This window comes from Anopheles merus, chromosome 2R (genome assembly GCF_017562075.2).
Source record: "Anopheles merus strain MAF chromosome 2R, AmerM5.1, whole genome shotgun sequence".
NCBI classification, from domain to species: domain Eukaryota; kingdom Metazoa; phylum Arthropoda; class Insecta; order Diptera; family Culicidae; genus Anopheles; species Anopheles merus.
In genome coordinates this window covers 22,963,609-22,981,973 of record NC_054082.1, presented here as the reverse complement: position 1 = coordinate 22,981,973, position 18,365 = coordinate 22,963,609, and the positions used below count along the sequence as shown (strand labels likewise).

At 46.4% G+C, this 18,365-nt stretch overlaps 1 protein-coding gene and 1 long non-coding RNA gene across 7 annotated transcripts in view; both read left to right on the top strand.

Moving 5' to 3' along the window:
• The window catches only part of LOC121588087 (nuclear pore complex protein DDB_G0274915-like), a 194,640-nt gene that overhangs the window by 140,221 nt on the left and 36,054 nt on the right, over positions 1-18,365 (top strand). The window lies entirely within an intron of this gene.
• On the top strand, positions 16,338-17,250 carry LOC121588088. Its single transcript, XR_006004156.1, has 2 exons — positions 16,338-16,376; positions 16,442-17,250. It is a non-coding gene; the product is annotated as an uncharacterized LOC121588088 (long non-coding RNA).

Sequence of the window (18,365 nt, the reverse complement as noted above, 5' to 3'; positions counted from 1 at the left end):
CCCGTACCATGGAGATGTTGAAGGAAGGAGGGAGGGGGAAGTGTTATAAATGTATAGAATAAAATTCATAGAACTAATGTCTGTGCCGTAGATCTTCTGAGAGGGACAGTGAAACAAAGAAGCTACTAAACCTGTCCTCCCTTTGCACCTGTCCCGGACGGATGGCGGCGGAGCAGCGACCAAGAACCAGTTTAATCCTTCCCTCAAGAAAACTGATCCTGTTTTGCACCCTTCTGCCAGACACACTTGGTGCAGAATGGTTTTGTGTGAAGTAGCGTTAAACATTCACGTGATGACCTTAAACACTGAAAAAAGTGTGTGTACGTTTACGGTCGAGAGTACACGAAATACCCACATCTCCGTTTTGCATGTACATAAATCTTTCTCCGAGCATTAGGAAATGTGTAATGCCCATTCTTTTGCGATCGTATAGCGGCGACAGAGACACTCACACGCACACACAGGCACTGTTTCGGGAAGGTGTGATTTATGTGCCCGGTCAACCAGCATAAACAGCATAACGTGCGATCGAAAGCAGAAACAAACCGAATCCCCTCATAGCATCGGGTAGGGAGGTGCCCGGTTGTGTGAATATTCGCGATTCGTAACAAAACAAATCCACACACACACACACACACACACACACACACACACACACACACACACACACACGGCTCGCTGGGTCGACGATTTGTGGTCGTGATCGGTTGATAGACTGCGCGCGCTCGCACCGTGTTTTGCAATCTGACACGGTTCGGTGACAAGTTATTAATGCGACCAGTTTCGCGCACCGAAAAGGAAACCTCATGAATCAATAGCAATAAATGGCAATAAATATGAATTTACTGGTTCGACATGGTAACCGTAACCTTGCGTACGCGCCTATTGGGGATATGTTTAGCGGGCAAATCGCATTGTAACAAGCTTCCGGTTCCGCCCGCCGGCTGCAACTGCAATCATCAATTGTGTCACACAAATCACATTTGTTTTGAGCATTATCGCACATTGGTGAGCATTATTTAGGGGAAGAGAAAGAGGCGAGAAAAACGATTCCCCATTCAAACCCGTATGGCACGTGCGTAAAAGTCCGAGCGCCACGAGCGGCAAGCACTCAATCGCTCGATCGATTCGTCGAAGCGGTATCGTAATGGCTGTATTAAAAATCATTCCGAACGACCCACTAATTGAATAGAGTAGGCAGTAGGCGATGCCGACGCGGGTGAAATTGCGCCTGACCTCAAACCTGACCAGGGCCGGGCCTAATAACCGGCGTGGCTAATGAGTTTGTGCTCTCCACCGAGCGACCGAACACCCATTCCCGGTGCCAATATTGACGACATTAGTTGTCCCCTTTAAGTACCAATAAGGCCCTTGACACCCGAGCGCACCTTACCTTTTGGTGCGGGAACAGTGGGTGCGGGAACGAGGGGTAAGGGGGTCAAATTTCCACGCAACCAAAACCACATATTCATAAACTCTTTCTGTCCTTCTCGCTTGTCCGTGCGCTCACCAGCCCCTAACGGTGATAAAGGCAAAGTGCGTTCTTAACCTTCCTGAGTAACTGGCGGCGGTCGTAGGGCACACAACGGCAGCAAAATTCTTTACCGAAAGGGCCAGACAAGGTCGAAAAGTCAATCGGCCGATCGGCGGGGCGGGGCGGAGCAGGCGCAGGTTCATAATCATTCACATTCCGTTTTACGACTCCGAAGGCGACCACTTCACACCACAGTGCGGGGATGTGCGTTCAGTCGTTAGAGCCAATAGAGCCATAAACGAGGGGCGGGAGGCGGTGCAGCATACGGTCGATTCTAACTAAGCGAAACTATCGATAGCACGCGTTCGACATAATTGAAATACCACAGGCACATCACCCGACCTAGAGCAGAGGGAGAGAGAGAGAGAGCGGCAGATTTTAGCTGAACATGATACCGAAGCTTGAGCGAGCGCAGTTTGCGCTAAAGCTAAAGACGACCAAGTGATGCTGATGATAGTCCTCCCCAAAAAAGGAGGTGTAAAATTCCTGCCCTTGCTGAGAGGTGGGAGATGAAAGGTGCACCCGGCGGGCCGGTCGATCGATCGGTCGATCGTGTAATTATGAATTCTTCCACGAATTTTCCACGCCTTACCCTTACCGTGGTGAACTTACATGACGCATTCTTCGCATCGCTCAGTGACACGCCTGTACGTGCGAACTGTCCCGCATGTTACGCCGTTGGTCACGATGGAAGGGCTGTGCGTTTGGGTGTGTGGCGTGTTAATTACACTTTTTTACACGCTGTCAGTTGAACGTTGAGTCGTTTCACAAAAATCACACGTGTCACATACGGGCAGTAGGGAGAGAAGAGAACGAACCCACGATCAATGAACCACACGAAAGCTCATTAATGCATTATGAGCGATATTTCATGAGCCGCACACACATTCCGGTAATACGTGTATTGATCTATAAAAAAATCGAACAGTTCAGGCCGGCCTATGCCACTTTATGCTCATATGGCTACGTGTGTGTGTGTGTGAGTAAGTGTAATTGTGTGCGTTGTTTGATCCACTTATCTAACAATCAAACAAATAATGAAGCATAAATGACTCAATCAGCAATAGCTACTTAATTTTAAATGAAGCACTATAACGAAATGCGAACGGGGTGTGGCGATACGAACAAAAACACTCATTTTTCTCGCCCCCCCCCCCTCCATTTACATCGATTCCTTCTTTTCGGTGGTGGCACTTGGGTCGATTTTGGCGTGGAACATGAGCACATAACATGAAACCATAATAATTGAATATTAATTATAATGCTGATTTGCCTCACAATAGGCGCAGTTATTTTTGTCGTTTCTTTGACCCCTCACCACAACACCCTCCCTCCATTTATCGTTTACGCTCACCATGCGGCACACTCACACAATCGATCCGAAGCTCCCGAACTGACCCGGCAAACCCTCACCCCGTCAGTGCATAAATTACACTCCGTAAACGTGCGCGAGCTCCATACTACATCGGTTTACACAGTTCTATGCCATTCTGTTGCTGAATTGCTTCATTATTATTGTTTCTTTTTTTTGTTTTTAACTATTAACATTGTGCCACCCGGGGTGTGGTTTACGCGAGCCCGGCGATAACAAGGGGGAGAGCGTCGGTGCTGATTTGTGCAACGTGAGGCTTTTAAAATCACGACCGCTGCCGACCGGAGAGTATCGGGTTTATCTTAATTGACAATAAGTGAACCGCATGCAGATGCACGCCCAGACACACAGGCACAGCTCATTACTCATTTTTGCTCAATTAAATAGTGCGTGGCAATTTTCCGTGCTACGAAATGGAATAAATGATGTTTTACGTGCAGCTGTGCAACTGTACTATCGCAACGGCACAACAAGAAAAGGGGCGAATGTTTCCTGCAAAAAACCTATAGAAAGTGCACTCACCGAAAGATGTAGATAACTTCAAAGGAAAGGGTAAGCTTTTGGGAAAGCATTCTTTTCGCTCGATTTAATACAAGTTCAATACGTTTCGGTTCATTTGTCACTTTTTGTGCCTTTTCACACGTTTGCTCCTTTTGCTGTATGGCAGAATAGATAATGATCTGTTTATTTAACAAATTTTCACCGGTTCACTCATCGCCAGGGTTCCATCCCATTTTGTATGCTGATCCTTAATAGTGAGGACCAACAAAAAAAACACACACACACACACACACACACACACACACACACACACACAACTCCACTCTTTGCGCACCTTAACCGTGCGGTGGTGAGCGTGAAAAACGTGCTAAGGATACTGATTAGGACATCAAATATTCAACGTGAAGGGTGATTCACCAAAAGGCACCAGGTGAGCCCAGTGTTTGCCGTTTGTTCGTGCTCCGGCAGGCAAAAGGGTCGCTGTGATCCGTCCTCCGGTGCTGCTGCTGCCGGGCGAAAACAACTAAATGTCATCTAATCAAATCTTATCAAACTTTCATCAAATGTAAATCACTCCCCCGGGCCGGGTTGTCCCGGAATCTGATTACACCTTCGATAGATATAATTCAATTTTCATTCCCCTTTCTCATTGACCTTGGTCTACGGTGGAGACTACGGTCGGGTCGGGTAAGCGCCGAACAACAACAACGAAAGAAAACCACGACAAGCACGAGTTGCTAAAATGCATTGTACATACACACATACGCACCGCAGCAGAACGCCCTTGGGCCCGGGAAGGGTCAGTTCTGGGTGTTGGGGAGGGATGGTGCGTTTGCCCTTTTGTGATCACGGCATAAGATTAATCGATTGCGATTAAATGTGTGCCTAATCGAGTTCAAATGTATGGCCATAATTACGCGTTGTTTCTGTCCAAAGCGGGATGGTAATTTATCATTGGGGAGAGGGCACCCCCCGCACTGACCTTTCGATTATAGGTGAGAAGAGAAATTAATCGAAATCGAATGCGGAACTTCCAATTGGCATATTCGATTGATAAAGGGCGCTTTCTGCGCTAAAATGCTCTTTCACACTCGAATATGTTACAGTGAACGAACCACACACACACACACACACACAATAAAAAGGTTCAATATAAAGCCCAATGACCCGCCGTAGTAGTTAATCATTAGCAATCTAGCCAATGTGACACCAAACAACCCTCACAAGGCGTGGAAATCGCTGCAAATAATGTCTGGATAATTGTACAAAAAAAAGAGAAAAAAACAAAACCCCTCCCGAAAAAGACATTGCATCATGAAAAGGTAAATCTTCCACAGCACATTTCACTGCCGACGGGTTTGACCGAACGGCGAAGAAACCGTTTCGCAACCGCAATCACAAACCGACACAGTTTAAGCTGAAAGCGAACCAAACAAAAAATAAAGGCTCCTCCACCCTCCGTCCTGAGGGCTTCCTTGCTTCCCGTTTGAGTGGTTGCAAATTTTCCGCCTGAATGCGAAAATTCATCCTTTACAGTACATTTGCGTCTTCACTTATCATCTTACAGTCAGTCAAGCGTGCCGAGCGCGGTTGGAAACAAAGTTGGCGAGATCGGGGTCGACGTCGTCGTCGTCGTCGGCGTCGTGGTCCTTTCCTTGGCGATGCCGATGCCTGTCCGTAAGAATTTTTAACAGAACGGCTACAATACTGTACCGTTCTAGTTGCTTGGAAAACTTAGGTAGGAGCATCATAAGATGAATGGGGCAGTGCTGCCGAGCCTATGTAAAACCCCCCGGGGGCCCGACGATTGGGCAGCTTTTGCAAAGTGGCTCCAGTACACACTTTGCAATGCTCAAAAATATGGAAAATGTGATGAAAGTGACCCGCTTGAAAATGGGGAAAAAGAAAAATGGGCTCTCACTTCGTAAGGATGGAAGGGCGTTTGCTGGAGTGCAAAGTGAAATATGACTGGCAAATCGGAGGGCGCAACGTGGGCTTCACCCAAAAATGGTGCATGAAATTGTTCCGCTAACCGGTACTAGCCTGCTACCGTGCCGAGCCGATCGAGACGGGCAACTCATTCCATTCTTTCGAGTGGAAAATGTGTCCGCCACTTAGGCAGGGCAAGTGACACAAATCTTGCCAGTTTAAGAGCAGATTCGGCAGGGGTGTTTAGAAGATTGAGCAATTACGCTCGCAGTGCACTGGATGCTTCAAATACAGCGATTGCAAGAAGCGCTGATTGTGCAATGGTAAAATCTACGCATGGTTTAAGTTTGCTAAGTGTGCAGTGATGATGATCACAGGTCTAATGTGATTGCAAATTACCGAAATAGCTTCGGGAGGTTATTAAAATGATCAAGATGGCTGTGAGAATTGGATGGGTTTAACGAGATGTTGAAAGTAAAGATGAACGAGTTTTGTGTAGTAAGAATTAAAACTATAAATGTTCTATTACTGAATCGGTACTATGAAGCAAGGGCCTGACTCAGATACAGCTGGTTGTAAATTAATCAAATACATTAAGATGTATTGTGTTTAATATAGCCCTTGAACTGCGAAAACAGAAAATGAAAGTGAATGCAACAATTATTTTATGCTGGAATCATTGAACGATAATCATTAATATACAAAAACAAAGCATTGGATCGCTTTTACCTGCCCTTCAGCAATGATTTTACTCCCTTCCAGCTAGAAAGCTGCAATTCCGTTAGAGTGCTTTTTGCAGTTAAGTGCAGTAAGATCGTGCTGCAGCATTCCCCTCCAATAAAACTCGCCACTATTACATTCTAGGTGCACCTCCCAATCCCTCACCAATCCACCTCTTCTTCGTTCGGTTGAGCCACTCTGACCCAGCGACAAAGATGTGTTTTGGTTTTCCTTCACACCATTGTCCATTCTTCTGTCGCATTTGCCACATCGGACAAAGAGCGTTTCCCCAGCATGAGCTCGAAACAAAACCAACGCCTTTAAAAGCAGAAAAAATAAAATTGCTCACTACCACGAACGGTGAAACTGCTAAGTGCAAACGGCGAAACGCTTTTTGCTTTATTTGACTTTCACTTCTCTGTGCGGATGGGGATCGGCTTTAACGCAGCGGACAAAACGCATAGCGTAAATTTTCCTGCAAAAGGGTACACACACACACACAGACTCACCAGCGAATCCGGACCAGCGGCAACATCAATGGTTCAGCACATTATGCTCGGCTCTGCTGGAATCTTCTCCCGAACGCCCGTTCACCTGAACATTTCAAATGAACCAAGCGTACCAGGCGATGCAACGGGCCGGAAAGTGAGCACGTTTGATCATCGCTTTTTACTCGGTCCTCGGGGGAAAAATGAGTCGAGTGAGCAAAAATCCAAAACCAAAAGAGAGAGAAAGAGAGAGAGAGAGAGAGAGAGGGAAAGAAAAGAAATGTGGCGATGCTTTTAATTGTTATAGCGCTGATGTAAATGCCATCGCAATTGCTGGAACTGGTTAAAAAAACAAATTCTGGAATGTCAATCTCACTCGCTCTTGGCCAAGATGAAGAACCGCAGGACTCATTTTTCGCTAGCGAAACAGTTCATGGTTCGGCGTTCATTTTGCGTTTGTTTGCCACTCTGCAGCTACTATTTAGTTCCGGGTATTCCGGGCCCAATCGTCGGATAGACGTCCGTGTTCGTAGGGACGACAAGTGGTCGACAACTTTTTTTTTCAGGTCAAAAAGCATTTTAAACCATTTAAAAATACTTAGAGTAAATGGAAGTTTGAATTGCAATTGTTGTACTGTTAATAAGGGCCACTTAAGAAGAAGAATAAGAAGAAAAAGAATACAGAAAATGAATAATCTCAATGTTTGTACAAAATACTGGATAGAAAATTCAGTTTACATAAAACAGTATCTTTGTTTTAATTTATATCCGGAACTCCTTCTTCATCTTGGCTATACGGTCTGAACGGTCGTACCCTTCTAATATATGCTTAGTATCTTAAGCTTTCTGTAAACTGTAAAATACCTCGAGTGATACAAATATTCTGTCTATCACTAAAACAATTATTACATTTGGATATTTGATCATTCACAATTGGATGTTGCATATGAAAGAGATTCAAATGAAACCAAATAACGTGAAGGAACTCAAAATTGTTCATTAAATGGTTATTAACTAAAAAAGCTACACCCCAAAAAACTTACCAACCACTGTGTATAGCGAAGCGGCGGCGGATCTGAACTGTAAAATATGCTCCAGCTGCAGTATTTTGCTATTTAACAGATGAATGCTCCATTTATCGTTTTGCTGACGCTGGTTGGAAACAGAAATGGTATGAGCTTGATTTGAGTTTTGAAAAGTTACACAGTTAAACCAGTGTATTCGCTAGCAGGAAGCTGCAACAGCGTGTTTGTGGTGGAAGAGTTTAAGATTTTGTGATTTAACAGAAAATCATCGACCAGAATACTATTCTTCAACAAGACTTCATTGATTATGTATTCTTAAAAGGTGAGAAACCCAAAAATATGTTGTGCCTTGTGTGATTGCGATATAGTAAGCAGTATTACGGAAAATTCTAAAAACTAATCATATATTCTGAGAGTTAAACAGTGACAAATTTTGTAAATTTTGAATCGTATTCTTCTGAGTAGCGAAAATCTGGGCACTGAACATCCAACCTACGGTTTGCTATTAAAACATACACCCCGTCGCTACGACGACCGAGAGCCGAGTTTCTATGAAACCAAAAGCTCAAGTGAAATGTCAAAAGTAAATGGTTCACCATAACTACATCGTGCATCGCTAGGGCAAGACATGCAAGAAACTCTCCCACCATGAAAAGTCGGACCAGTAACTGGAACTCGGGCAAATAGAATGTAAACTTTGGAGGAAAATTAGAACGATAAAACTGCCACCGGGAAGAGATCCAATCTGCCGCATCGTATCCTTCATCTTTCCGGGGCTTCCGGGCATTTTCCCGTGCTTTCGCTACAATTACTATTTCATGCGCGGAGCGAAGGAAACCGAGTTTCGACGTTTGGCCCTGGCTTCGCCGAGTCGTTCTCGGACGGGAGCGAGAGCCAAGAGGGCTGTACCAATTTAAATGCCTGCACTGTTTACTTGGCCTATTTAAAGCGGCAATTGCTAGCTAGAAAATGGTGCACACATACACATAGTTTCGTGCTGCCCGCGGTGGAATCTGCCGATTTGCTTGCCCGTGCATCCCACGGTGTTTGGATTCATAGAACCAGAAGCAAGGCGTTTTTTCTTCTCTTGCACACAGCGTCTTTCGGCATTCTTCATCATCACAGCGGTACAGCAGCACCAGGACGATGCTGTTATGGCAGAGAGAGAGACGCACGGTATTCGTGTATTTTGCACCCGTCCCGTTTTTTTTGCCGTCCACCTTTCGGCAGCAACGATAAACGTTATCGTTTCTCGCCCGGGCAGAAGGCCCGGGAAAGCTTGCCCGTGCTGCTTAAGCGTAGCTTAGCACATGCACCTCACCTCACGACTCGCCGAAAACGAGATGAGTTTCGCTGCGTTCGGTCGCCCTCTACGCCTGGGCTCGCGTGGCCTTGGTCGAGAGACAGACAGCGTGTGAGCTTACGAAGCAAACAAAAGCATACCGGTGGGACTGGTTGGGAAGTGTTTTGTTTTTTTGTTCTCTCATTTTACCACGGCCACCCTGCTGCCTGATACGGTGGTACGGTAGGTCCCTCCTGCACGGCATTGCAACGCGCAATGCACACAGATCGTACCTACGACAAATGCTCCCGGCTGCAGTTGGACTGTTGATTTTTGGGGAACGTTTGGGGAAATGTTTGTTTCCTTTGGTGCTTTGGCGTGGCTTGAAAATTCCGGCTATCAACGGAATGGTGTTTTTTTTTTTAGCTGATTGGAGTACCGTTTTTAATCCTGATGATGATTTTCTTTCGTTGTGCTGGTTTGTTTCCCTCCGTTCCTTGGTTTCGTAGATGTTGAGGGCATGAAAAATCAATTAGGATTTTTGTTTTAAGAAACAGTAATTGCACAATTATAGCATCGCGGTTTAAAGCTTGCCAATATGCTCTCACTAAACGATACCGATCGGTCTTTCATACAGAAAGTATGCTTTTGATACAGTCAAATACAATAAAATGCTATTTCCTATAGACTTCTGCTACAGTAATTCACTCGATGCAAATCACAGCCATTGCTGGGGTTTAAATCATTGCTGGTAAAATACACTCCGGTCAAAAACCGAAAAACACTCGTTATACCACATGCCAACACACACACACACACATGCACCCATACTATTCCCGGGCATTTTGATGCGGCAACAGCAAGAAGACAAAAACAGGATCCAGCCAAGGGGCAACCGAGTGCCGGCTATCCTACCACTTCCCAGACCACAGCCGGTAATGAAAACAAATGGGATTTAATTTTAAATGAGAGAGCAAAATAAATTACATCCTTTTTGCACTTACTCTCATCCCTTCGCATCCCTGCCCCCTTACCGATAAACATCCCGAAACGAACCACCCGTTTGTACCCGTCACCCGTTTGGTAGTTCTGAGAGTGGCAGTAAAGGGCCGTAAAAATCTGCATTCCATCCCAGTGCCTGGTCCCCGGGAATGCTGTTCCACGGTACGCTCACTCAGCCGAGTGGTCACCCCTGGTTCAGGGCCACTTTGCATCCATCATCCCATCCATGGTTTGGGGGGCCATGCTGCGGGCGTTTCGGTTCTACAGGCTTAAGTGAAAATCTGACCACCCTGAAAAGTGCAACTCGTGCAGAAGGGCACGCTGCCGTCCTCACACACCATAAGCCGCCCCGAAGCCTCGGAGACGATAAGACGGCTTGTTTTGGGAGCGTTCAAGTGCTGCTCCAGGTATTTACGACTGTTTGCCCGACTGTGTTGTTGCGAGCGGCTGCCACTGTGCGGACAGTGGCCAGGGCCTGGGATCAGCAAACGAAGGCGCCGTTTGAAGGCTTGCTGTAGTGGCTGCAGTGGCCTCGAGCGGTTGGTTGGTTTAAGCGCAAGCTCACACACTGGGTTAGCTTCCACTGCTGCCAGAACGTTGCCCGGTGCTTTGCTAACGTTCCATTCCGTACCACACTATCACACCCGTCGCGTTTACAAGGCCTCGCCTGAGAATCGACTGAAACGATGGTGCGACTCTGGTGACGGTGGGAAACGTAAATTGTGTGAACCACACTGTTTTACGACAACTGCTGACCCCGATGTTCGGCCATTTATCTTTCCATTCCCTCTGCTTCGGCACCACCTGCACAAAGCACAGGGATGTGGGCCTGGCTGGATAGTGTGTGCGTGCGTGTGTGTGTTTTTGTGTGTGTGTGTGTTTTTGTGTGTGTGTGATAACCGTACACTTCGCACCTACCGTACAGGAAACCCGTAGGACCATCCGGTGGATGGATAAGACTTTACCGGAGCAATTTTCTCTAAAGGTGTCCCACCTTGCTTTCCCTTCCGGGTGGACACATACGCACACACTCACACCCACGCACGCGGACACAAAAAGAAACGAAGGATTTATTTATTGAATATAATGAAGCAAATATAAACTTCCGTCCTTGGCGAGGAACCGTCCTTTTCACCAACCCCCCGTGCCAGTGCCAAGTGTTTCCAGTTAGAAGTTGACGCTGAAAAAGCTTCCGTCACGTGTCCCCGTACGGGCTTCCTGAGTGTTCCTGTTCAGTTTATTTCCATATCCTGAAGGATCTGTTTCCGATGGTTGCCGGTACGCGTCCCAGTCGCTTTGCACACCGGTTGGCCCGGACACAACTCGTTTCCAGGTTTAAAATAGCTCTGCAACTTCGCCCTCCGGGGCAAGAGATGCCGAAGTTGCAGTGCAGCCTAGCCCGTGTTGCGGGGACACGCGTTTGATTTCTTGCCTTTTTACGCAACTTTCGAAACGTGCTTCGGAAAAGGAACAGAGCGATTTTACGTCCGACTTTAGAATCGGGCGCTAAATTAAGGCGAGTGGCAGGCGAACGAAGACCGGCGAGACGGCGAGCGGCTAGTGGAGTAGGATTCTGGTTGCATATTCTTAAGGGAATCGGGGGGGCCTTTCCCACCGGACCCGGCGCGAGCGTTGAGGAAAGGAGTGCTCAAAGTGAAAGCAAAACATATTCAAATTTGTTCAACTTTTGCTCTTTACGTGTGTGTGTGTGTGTGTGTGTGTGTGTGTGTGTGTGTGTGTGTGTGTGTGTGTGTGTGTGTGTGTGTGTGTGTGTGTGTGTGTGTGTGTGTGTGTGTGTGTGTGTGTGTGTGTGTGTGTGTGTGTGTGTGTGTGTGTGTGTGTGTGCTGGAGTGTTAAGGGTAAGCTTTTGAGGGCAAGCTTTTTATGTCACTTTCAGGCAGCCCCGCAGCAGCCTGGGCCAGGGGTGTATGGTAAAGGGGGAACACCCTTTTGCGCTTGCTTTCTGCTGTTGATTCACATTTTATGGAAAATGTGCCCGCTGGTACTGGGGAGGGACAGCAAGGAGGATTTATATACACACACACATTTATATATAATATGTATGTATGCAATGTAGAGAATCCTTTCAAGTTTTGCGTTTCTAGTTAAGCGTCATTTTTCTTGGGAAACATTGAATCCCGCGGGGGTTTTGAGAGGGCCAGTGCCCTTTTTGCCTACCCCCTACCTCGGCACAGTCATGTGTGTAACGTTAATTCCATACCTTCCAAGACCGGCTCCACATTTGCCAACATGCATGCAAGAAAGCCGAAGCACCACTGGCACTGTAGACTCTGTTCCAAACAAACTTTCGTCGACCTTGTGATGTGTGTGTGTGTGTGTGTGTGTGTGTGTGTGTATGTATGTGTGTATGTGTGTGTGTGTGTGTGTGTGTGTGTGTGTGTGTGTGTGTGTGTGTGTGTGTGTGTGTGTGTGTGTGTGTGTGTGTGTGTGTGTGTGTGTGTGTGTTTGTTTGTGTGTGTGTGTGTGTGTGTGTGTGTGTGTGTGTGTGTGTGTGTGTCGAGATCGTATCGTTTTCTTTTATGATTCTCATGTTTGCTTACCATATTTGAATGTGCATGAGGCTATCGCAAATGCACTGGCATGAAATGCGAGCTGCTGGCAGCTTCCCATCCCACACACATCCACACACACACACCGGATATGAATAAACACAGGATTGGAGCACTCTTCTGAGCTAAGGCACACCGTGTCTGGATGCATAGTATGGCCTAGTTTCCATGAGAGCATCAGCCCATAGCATAAAACACAAACTGTACACGAAGGCTACACTTTTGCACTGTTTTAAAGTGGCCTGCTGTACTGAAACGTGACTGGGAATGTGCTTTCCTAATCAAATTGCTCAGAAGAAGCAAATCGTAAATGTGTTGTTAATAGTTTCATCAATTGCATCAATCGCTCACGGTGGGTAAGTTTCGTCTCAACTCAACCAGGATTACATGCTCCCTTCCAGTTGTGTTTTGACGCGAAAGATGATACGCCTCTCCATGTCTGCCCGGGAAGATCCCAGTTGACCTACTTTTTGGAGCTGATAAAACAACTAACGCTACAACACATTGGAAGAGCAGAGACAGAGAGCAAGGGTGGGAAGCTCAATCGACAAAGAAACGCGCCGCACGGTGGCAGTTTGTCGCTTTGTCTTTCCCAAAAACCCTCGACAAACATCAGCTTCAGCTAGCTTGACGCCGTTTGAAGGCTGGCGTTTGAAAACGGGGCATGAAACGACCCTCCCTCCCAACGCACAACTGCTACTTCAAACCCATCAAGATAAACACTATCATGCAAAAGCACTCTCGTGAGGGGGGGGAGTGGAAACAACGACAACAACTTCACGGGTAGAGAGAAAAATTACTATCAGGCATCGGCAAGAATGGCGCCTAGCAAGAACGGTTGTTGTGCTTCGTTGCCACCGTCGCTTTTCCTCTATTCCCCTCGGGTTCCCTCGGGTTGGGTGTGTTGGTAGTCCTCGGGCGCTGGGGAAAAGTGACGCCAAGATCTTCATCAGTTTTAACTCGTCCCGCAGCGTCAAAAACGTGAAGGATATCCGCCCTACGCAAACCCGAAAGCGTAAACCCGATAAACGACCACTGATTAAATAATCGATCGCTGTTCATCTCTATTTGTCGGTGTGCAGGCGTTCGTTGTTCGTTGTACAGCTCCCCTTTGCAGCCTGCGGCAGGGCGTAGGAGATGTTATCCATTTTTGAGATAGTATCCTGCGATCGTACCCACCCGCAAGCGAGGGTTTTACGCAGGAGCAGTTCATTGCTTTCGGTATCGCTGCTCGTCCATCGCTGTTTTACCCGATCTGCTTTAACGATGTCCGAGGTAAATGTAGCTTACACTAAAGTGGAGCGGTTTTTTGTCTGTTCGTTTGTTTGTTGCTAAACATTCAACCAGAAGCTTTTTACTGGTTTTCACGACCGCATGCGTATCGAACTGCACCAGACGTGGGAAAGCCTTTCCATGCGGTGTGTCTCTTTGTCCTGTCCCAACTCGTTCCCCCATGCCAGCTTGTCTCCGTCTGTGTCACGTCATGTTTTGGACGCTGTTTTATTGTGTTTTCCCATGTTATTGTTTCCTTTCTTTTCCTTCCTGCCTCTCATCGAACGACCGCTGTCCCAGCGCGGGAATTAATCGTCCTTTGGCACAAACATCACAATCTAACCAGCAGACCATGAACGCCGTCCGTTTCCAGTCGTATGACACACACACACACACACGCACGGCGCAGCAAATAAAACATCGCCCGGTCAGGCGAAAACTTTGGCCACAGATTTCCTTTGAGAATTTGGGGGGAGGTGCCCGGGCTCGTTTCGTTTGCTGCCAACATAGTAAGCCCCATGTTAGGAGCTAATGTTTGTGCGGAGCTTTCTGCTGTGCGTTTTTCCTTGCTTTCTGTTTTTTCACTCACTCTCCCTTACTCGAAGTCTCTTTCACTCACTGTCGCTCTCACTCTCTCTCGGTCTTGCTTCATGAACATTATGAGCAGAGGGACAAGCACAAGCAGCAAGTAATAAGCTGGTCCACCCTGCGCACAAACCAGGGGAAGAAATTAATTCAATCAAATATTAAACAGAGAGGATGTTTAAATTAATTGGATCTGTCAATTCTTATCAGCGCAAACCGTTAGGGTTCGCATACAGGCGCTGTAAGAAGCGAACGGTAGCGCCAGCTACTAATAAGAAGCTATCTCATGGACTCACACACCAAATTACAGAAGCACAACAGGGCAACAACATAAGAGAGGGAGAGAGAAAAAATACAACTTCCTCCCCTCGCCGAAATGCACAGCTCAGTCACCCGGGGCCGACAGATAAGGCGCAGACCGACCGCAAGCGAGTGGTCCTCGGATGCTTATAAATATTCAAAACGCTGCCCGGGAAAATAAGACGGCCACGGCCGAAAGATGCTCCATGAAGATGAAAGCCAGGGGACGCCCACACTGTTTCCTCTCCTCTCTCTCACTCACCCTATTCCCTTACCTAGCTCACCCTCTTTCGGCGGAGGTAATTGTCGTTCATGAGTCGCCGAACAGCGCAACATTTCGGCGCACAATAAATGCATTATGTTGGACATTAGGCGTTATGTTACAACTGCAAGCAGCCATTTACTGCCATTGCCACTCGGTGGCCCACCGGCCATGAGCTCCGCGTGGCTGTGCCTGTGTGTGTGTGTGTGTGTTTATGTGTGTTTGTGTCTTGTGTAAAAGTTTCAAAGACGACAGTTTAGCAACATTTGCGAAAATTATAATTAAAATAGGGACAGCAAACGCTGCAAGCAGACGACAACCGAGGGTGGGGCGTTTCAATGTGCTGTCCATGTTTTTGAATCGTACCGAACAGTGGTGTACCATGGCAGCAGCGGCGGTGGCAGTTAGCAGTGGCTGAATAAATTATGTCGCTTACAGAGTTTGCATTTCCATAATTTATTCTTTCACGATAAATTGATTAGCGCTGCGGATAACTGGATCAGCTGGTGCGGAGTTTGGCGAAATGCGATGGTTTTGCGAAAAACTGATAGCATCATTATGTTCGATGTTTGTTCGTGCTGTGTTTGAGTGCTGTTGTAGGCTATGATGGCTGTACTAGTTTTTAAAACATTTATATTGGTATATGGCGTGTGGGATTTTGTTGTTTTATCGAATGAAATTGCTCTCTGCCAATAACATTACATAAATTATGCTATTTCATTTAAATGATCAGTGCCACAACCTTGTGCGATTAACAAGTTTTTAGCAATCGGATTTTTCAGCTTAAGCCTGGGTTGCAACCTCCATTGAAATTTAACGTGAAATTGTGTGTGTTTTTTGTGCTATATTTCATTAAATATTCAAATCAGAATATGGCTTATTATCTAATTCGACATTTGATCCGCACTTTATGAAAATAAAAATGTTCAAACTAATCCATCATGGATGAAGCTGTTTTTATTACACTGCTTCTAGACGACCCAAAACCTCTTCCGCGACAATTTTTTGCGACACTTTCTATCCGTCAAACCGTCCTTGTTTTAGCACGGAAGTATGGCTTACTTTGATCGTAGTGTCGCGAAACGCGAGCGTTGCCTTTCTGTGAAAAATTCACAAACCCGCGACAATCACGGTTGCCTCTGATTTTGTTCTAAAACTGATAGGTTGTTTTAGAACAAAGAGCTCGCAGAAAATTTGTCGCGGTACAAAAGTTAGTCGTCTAGTAGCAGTGTTAGACGTTTTAAATGGGGAATGTTTAATCTCAATTTCAAATGCTGAGTAATTGAACCTTACTTTAGGAAATATCTTTGGAAGCTCGAATAATACAGCGTTCCCAGGGTTTTTTGATCGTATGCCATAGATTTTTGGCTCGTTCCCATAATTTATTGGTATTTTCCAATTGGATATCAATACAATTGGACCACAAAATTCTGGAAAACAGCCAAAAAATTGTGGGAACGCACCAAAAAATTATGAAAACCCACCAAAAATTTATGGGAACCAACGAATAAATCGTGGGAAACCCTGTAATAATGTAAGTAAATCTTAGTTTCGTTATTAGTAAATCGTTCTATGCGAATAATGTCAACATAAAATTAGAATATTTTCTTTCGAAACAAGCATACCCACATCCAAGCGTCAAACATCTTTAAAACACGCTTGAAATTGGATGATGAAGCTATTTATTGCCACTCTCTCTCTTGGCATGCGGCTAAAATAGGCACATTCCTGCCGGCCTCATCACAACCGACTGGCGAAGCGCAAACTACCAAGTAAAACAAAAGCTCTCGAGGAAGGGCGTCTGGAAGGAAAAAAAAGTCTTCCAATTGCCCTTCACCATCCCTGCCCACCAGAGTGGGGGTGTCGCATCGCCTACTCACCTCGGGCCCCGGGTGAAAGCAGTAACAAATGAGCTTGCCGATTTGACATAGCTTCGCCACTTCTCCGTTTTCCTTTTAACGCAACGCAAAAGAAAACAGTGCAGTATCTGCGCCAAAAGCAGCGAACCCAGAACAAAGATCCCAGACGAAGATAAAGTTCATTAATCAACGCGCGTAAATAAGTGTGCACCATCGGGTTTGCGTTCTAGTCGTGAAATAAGAAACAACCGACATTCCTTCCCCCGCAAACCGGCTGAACGAGAACATGAGGCTGGAGGCTGGGGATGAGGATGATTGCTGGAAATTTTTCTCTCCATTTGCAACCATAAAGACATCGACCGAGTAAATCACTGAACTTGCGAGACCGGAGCGGAGATTGAGAGAGACAGAAAGAGCGTGAGAGACAGAAAGTCATCGAATTACGCTGCTCGTCCGATCAAGGTCGGATGGTTATAGGAAGGAACAAATACCGTCGGCTATAAATTGTTTAATCTTCATTCATCGGCGACAATGAATGCCGCTAGATTAGGGAAATTAGTTTACTTTTATTTTAAACGCCCGTCATCTTTCATCGTCATATAAAGGAGAGAGAAAAAATAGCTCCCAGAGATAAAGGGTGACACTTTAAGTTTGGTTTGTCGTGCGTCATACTTTTTGCCGTGCATATTGTGCTCATTGGGTGCTGCTTTGTTAGCTGCCATCTCATCGTCATCCCTTCTCAGCTACGTCACTTCCGGAGGGTTAACTTTTTCTCCCAATCCGAGCTGGGGCGATCAGCATTTGCCACTCTTGCCCTCGCTTACCGGCTCCCAGCTGCTGCGGGCTTTGGGCCAAAAGATTGGTAAATTTGTTAACCAATAAGGTATTTCGATACCAGCCCAGCCGCATTATCCCTTTTCGAAGCCCTAAACTCTCCCATGCGTCCTTATCCCCCCCCCCCCCGTCGGGTGGATACCGTCGCCGGATTTAAACGATTAATCTTGCGGCCACCTTCCTCGGTTTAGCTTCTCCTCCTTTGGTGAATGAATATTAAGGTCTTTTTAGAATCAATGAAGCATCCCGTCCCGACCGAAAGCAAACATTTCACTTTTGAAACACTTTAACATTACTCTACGCCATTTGCATTAACCATTTTTACACCAAACACCGCAACCGAAAAACACATCAAACATCAAACAGTCACACAAAAATAAAGCAATAGCGTGGAACGCACAGAGCGCACACCTGGCACACTGTGTACAAATTGTGGGAATTTTCCCGACTGCTCCTCCCGAAACGAATCACCACGACCAATCAAACCATTTTCCTCTTGCCGCCCTTCGTCTGACGCTGCTAGGCTGATTGATTTTTAATTAGATTAATGATGCCTCCATTCATTGCGGGGCGAACAAAAAGCCGGTGGGCGTCTCGGAGCAGTGCGGGCGGCACCAGCGCCGGGTGAGATTATTTTCGATCAAGTGATTTCAATCACGAGATTTCAGCCCGCCAGCATGTCACGCCGACGCCCGTCACGCCACGTCACGCCGCTTCACCGGGTGTTGGTGATTTGAATCGTGGCCCACGTTGCGCCACGGGTTGCGTCCGCGCAACCGGCAAGGTGAGAAAAATTCGCTTTGAATTCGCTAATGAGCTGTGGCCGCTTT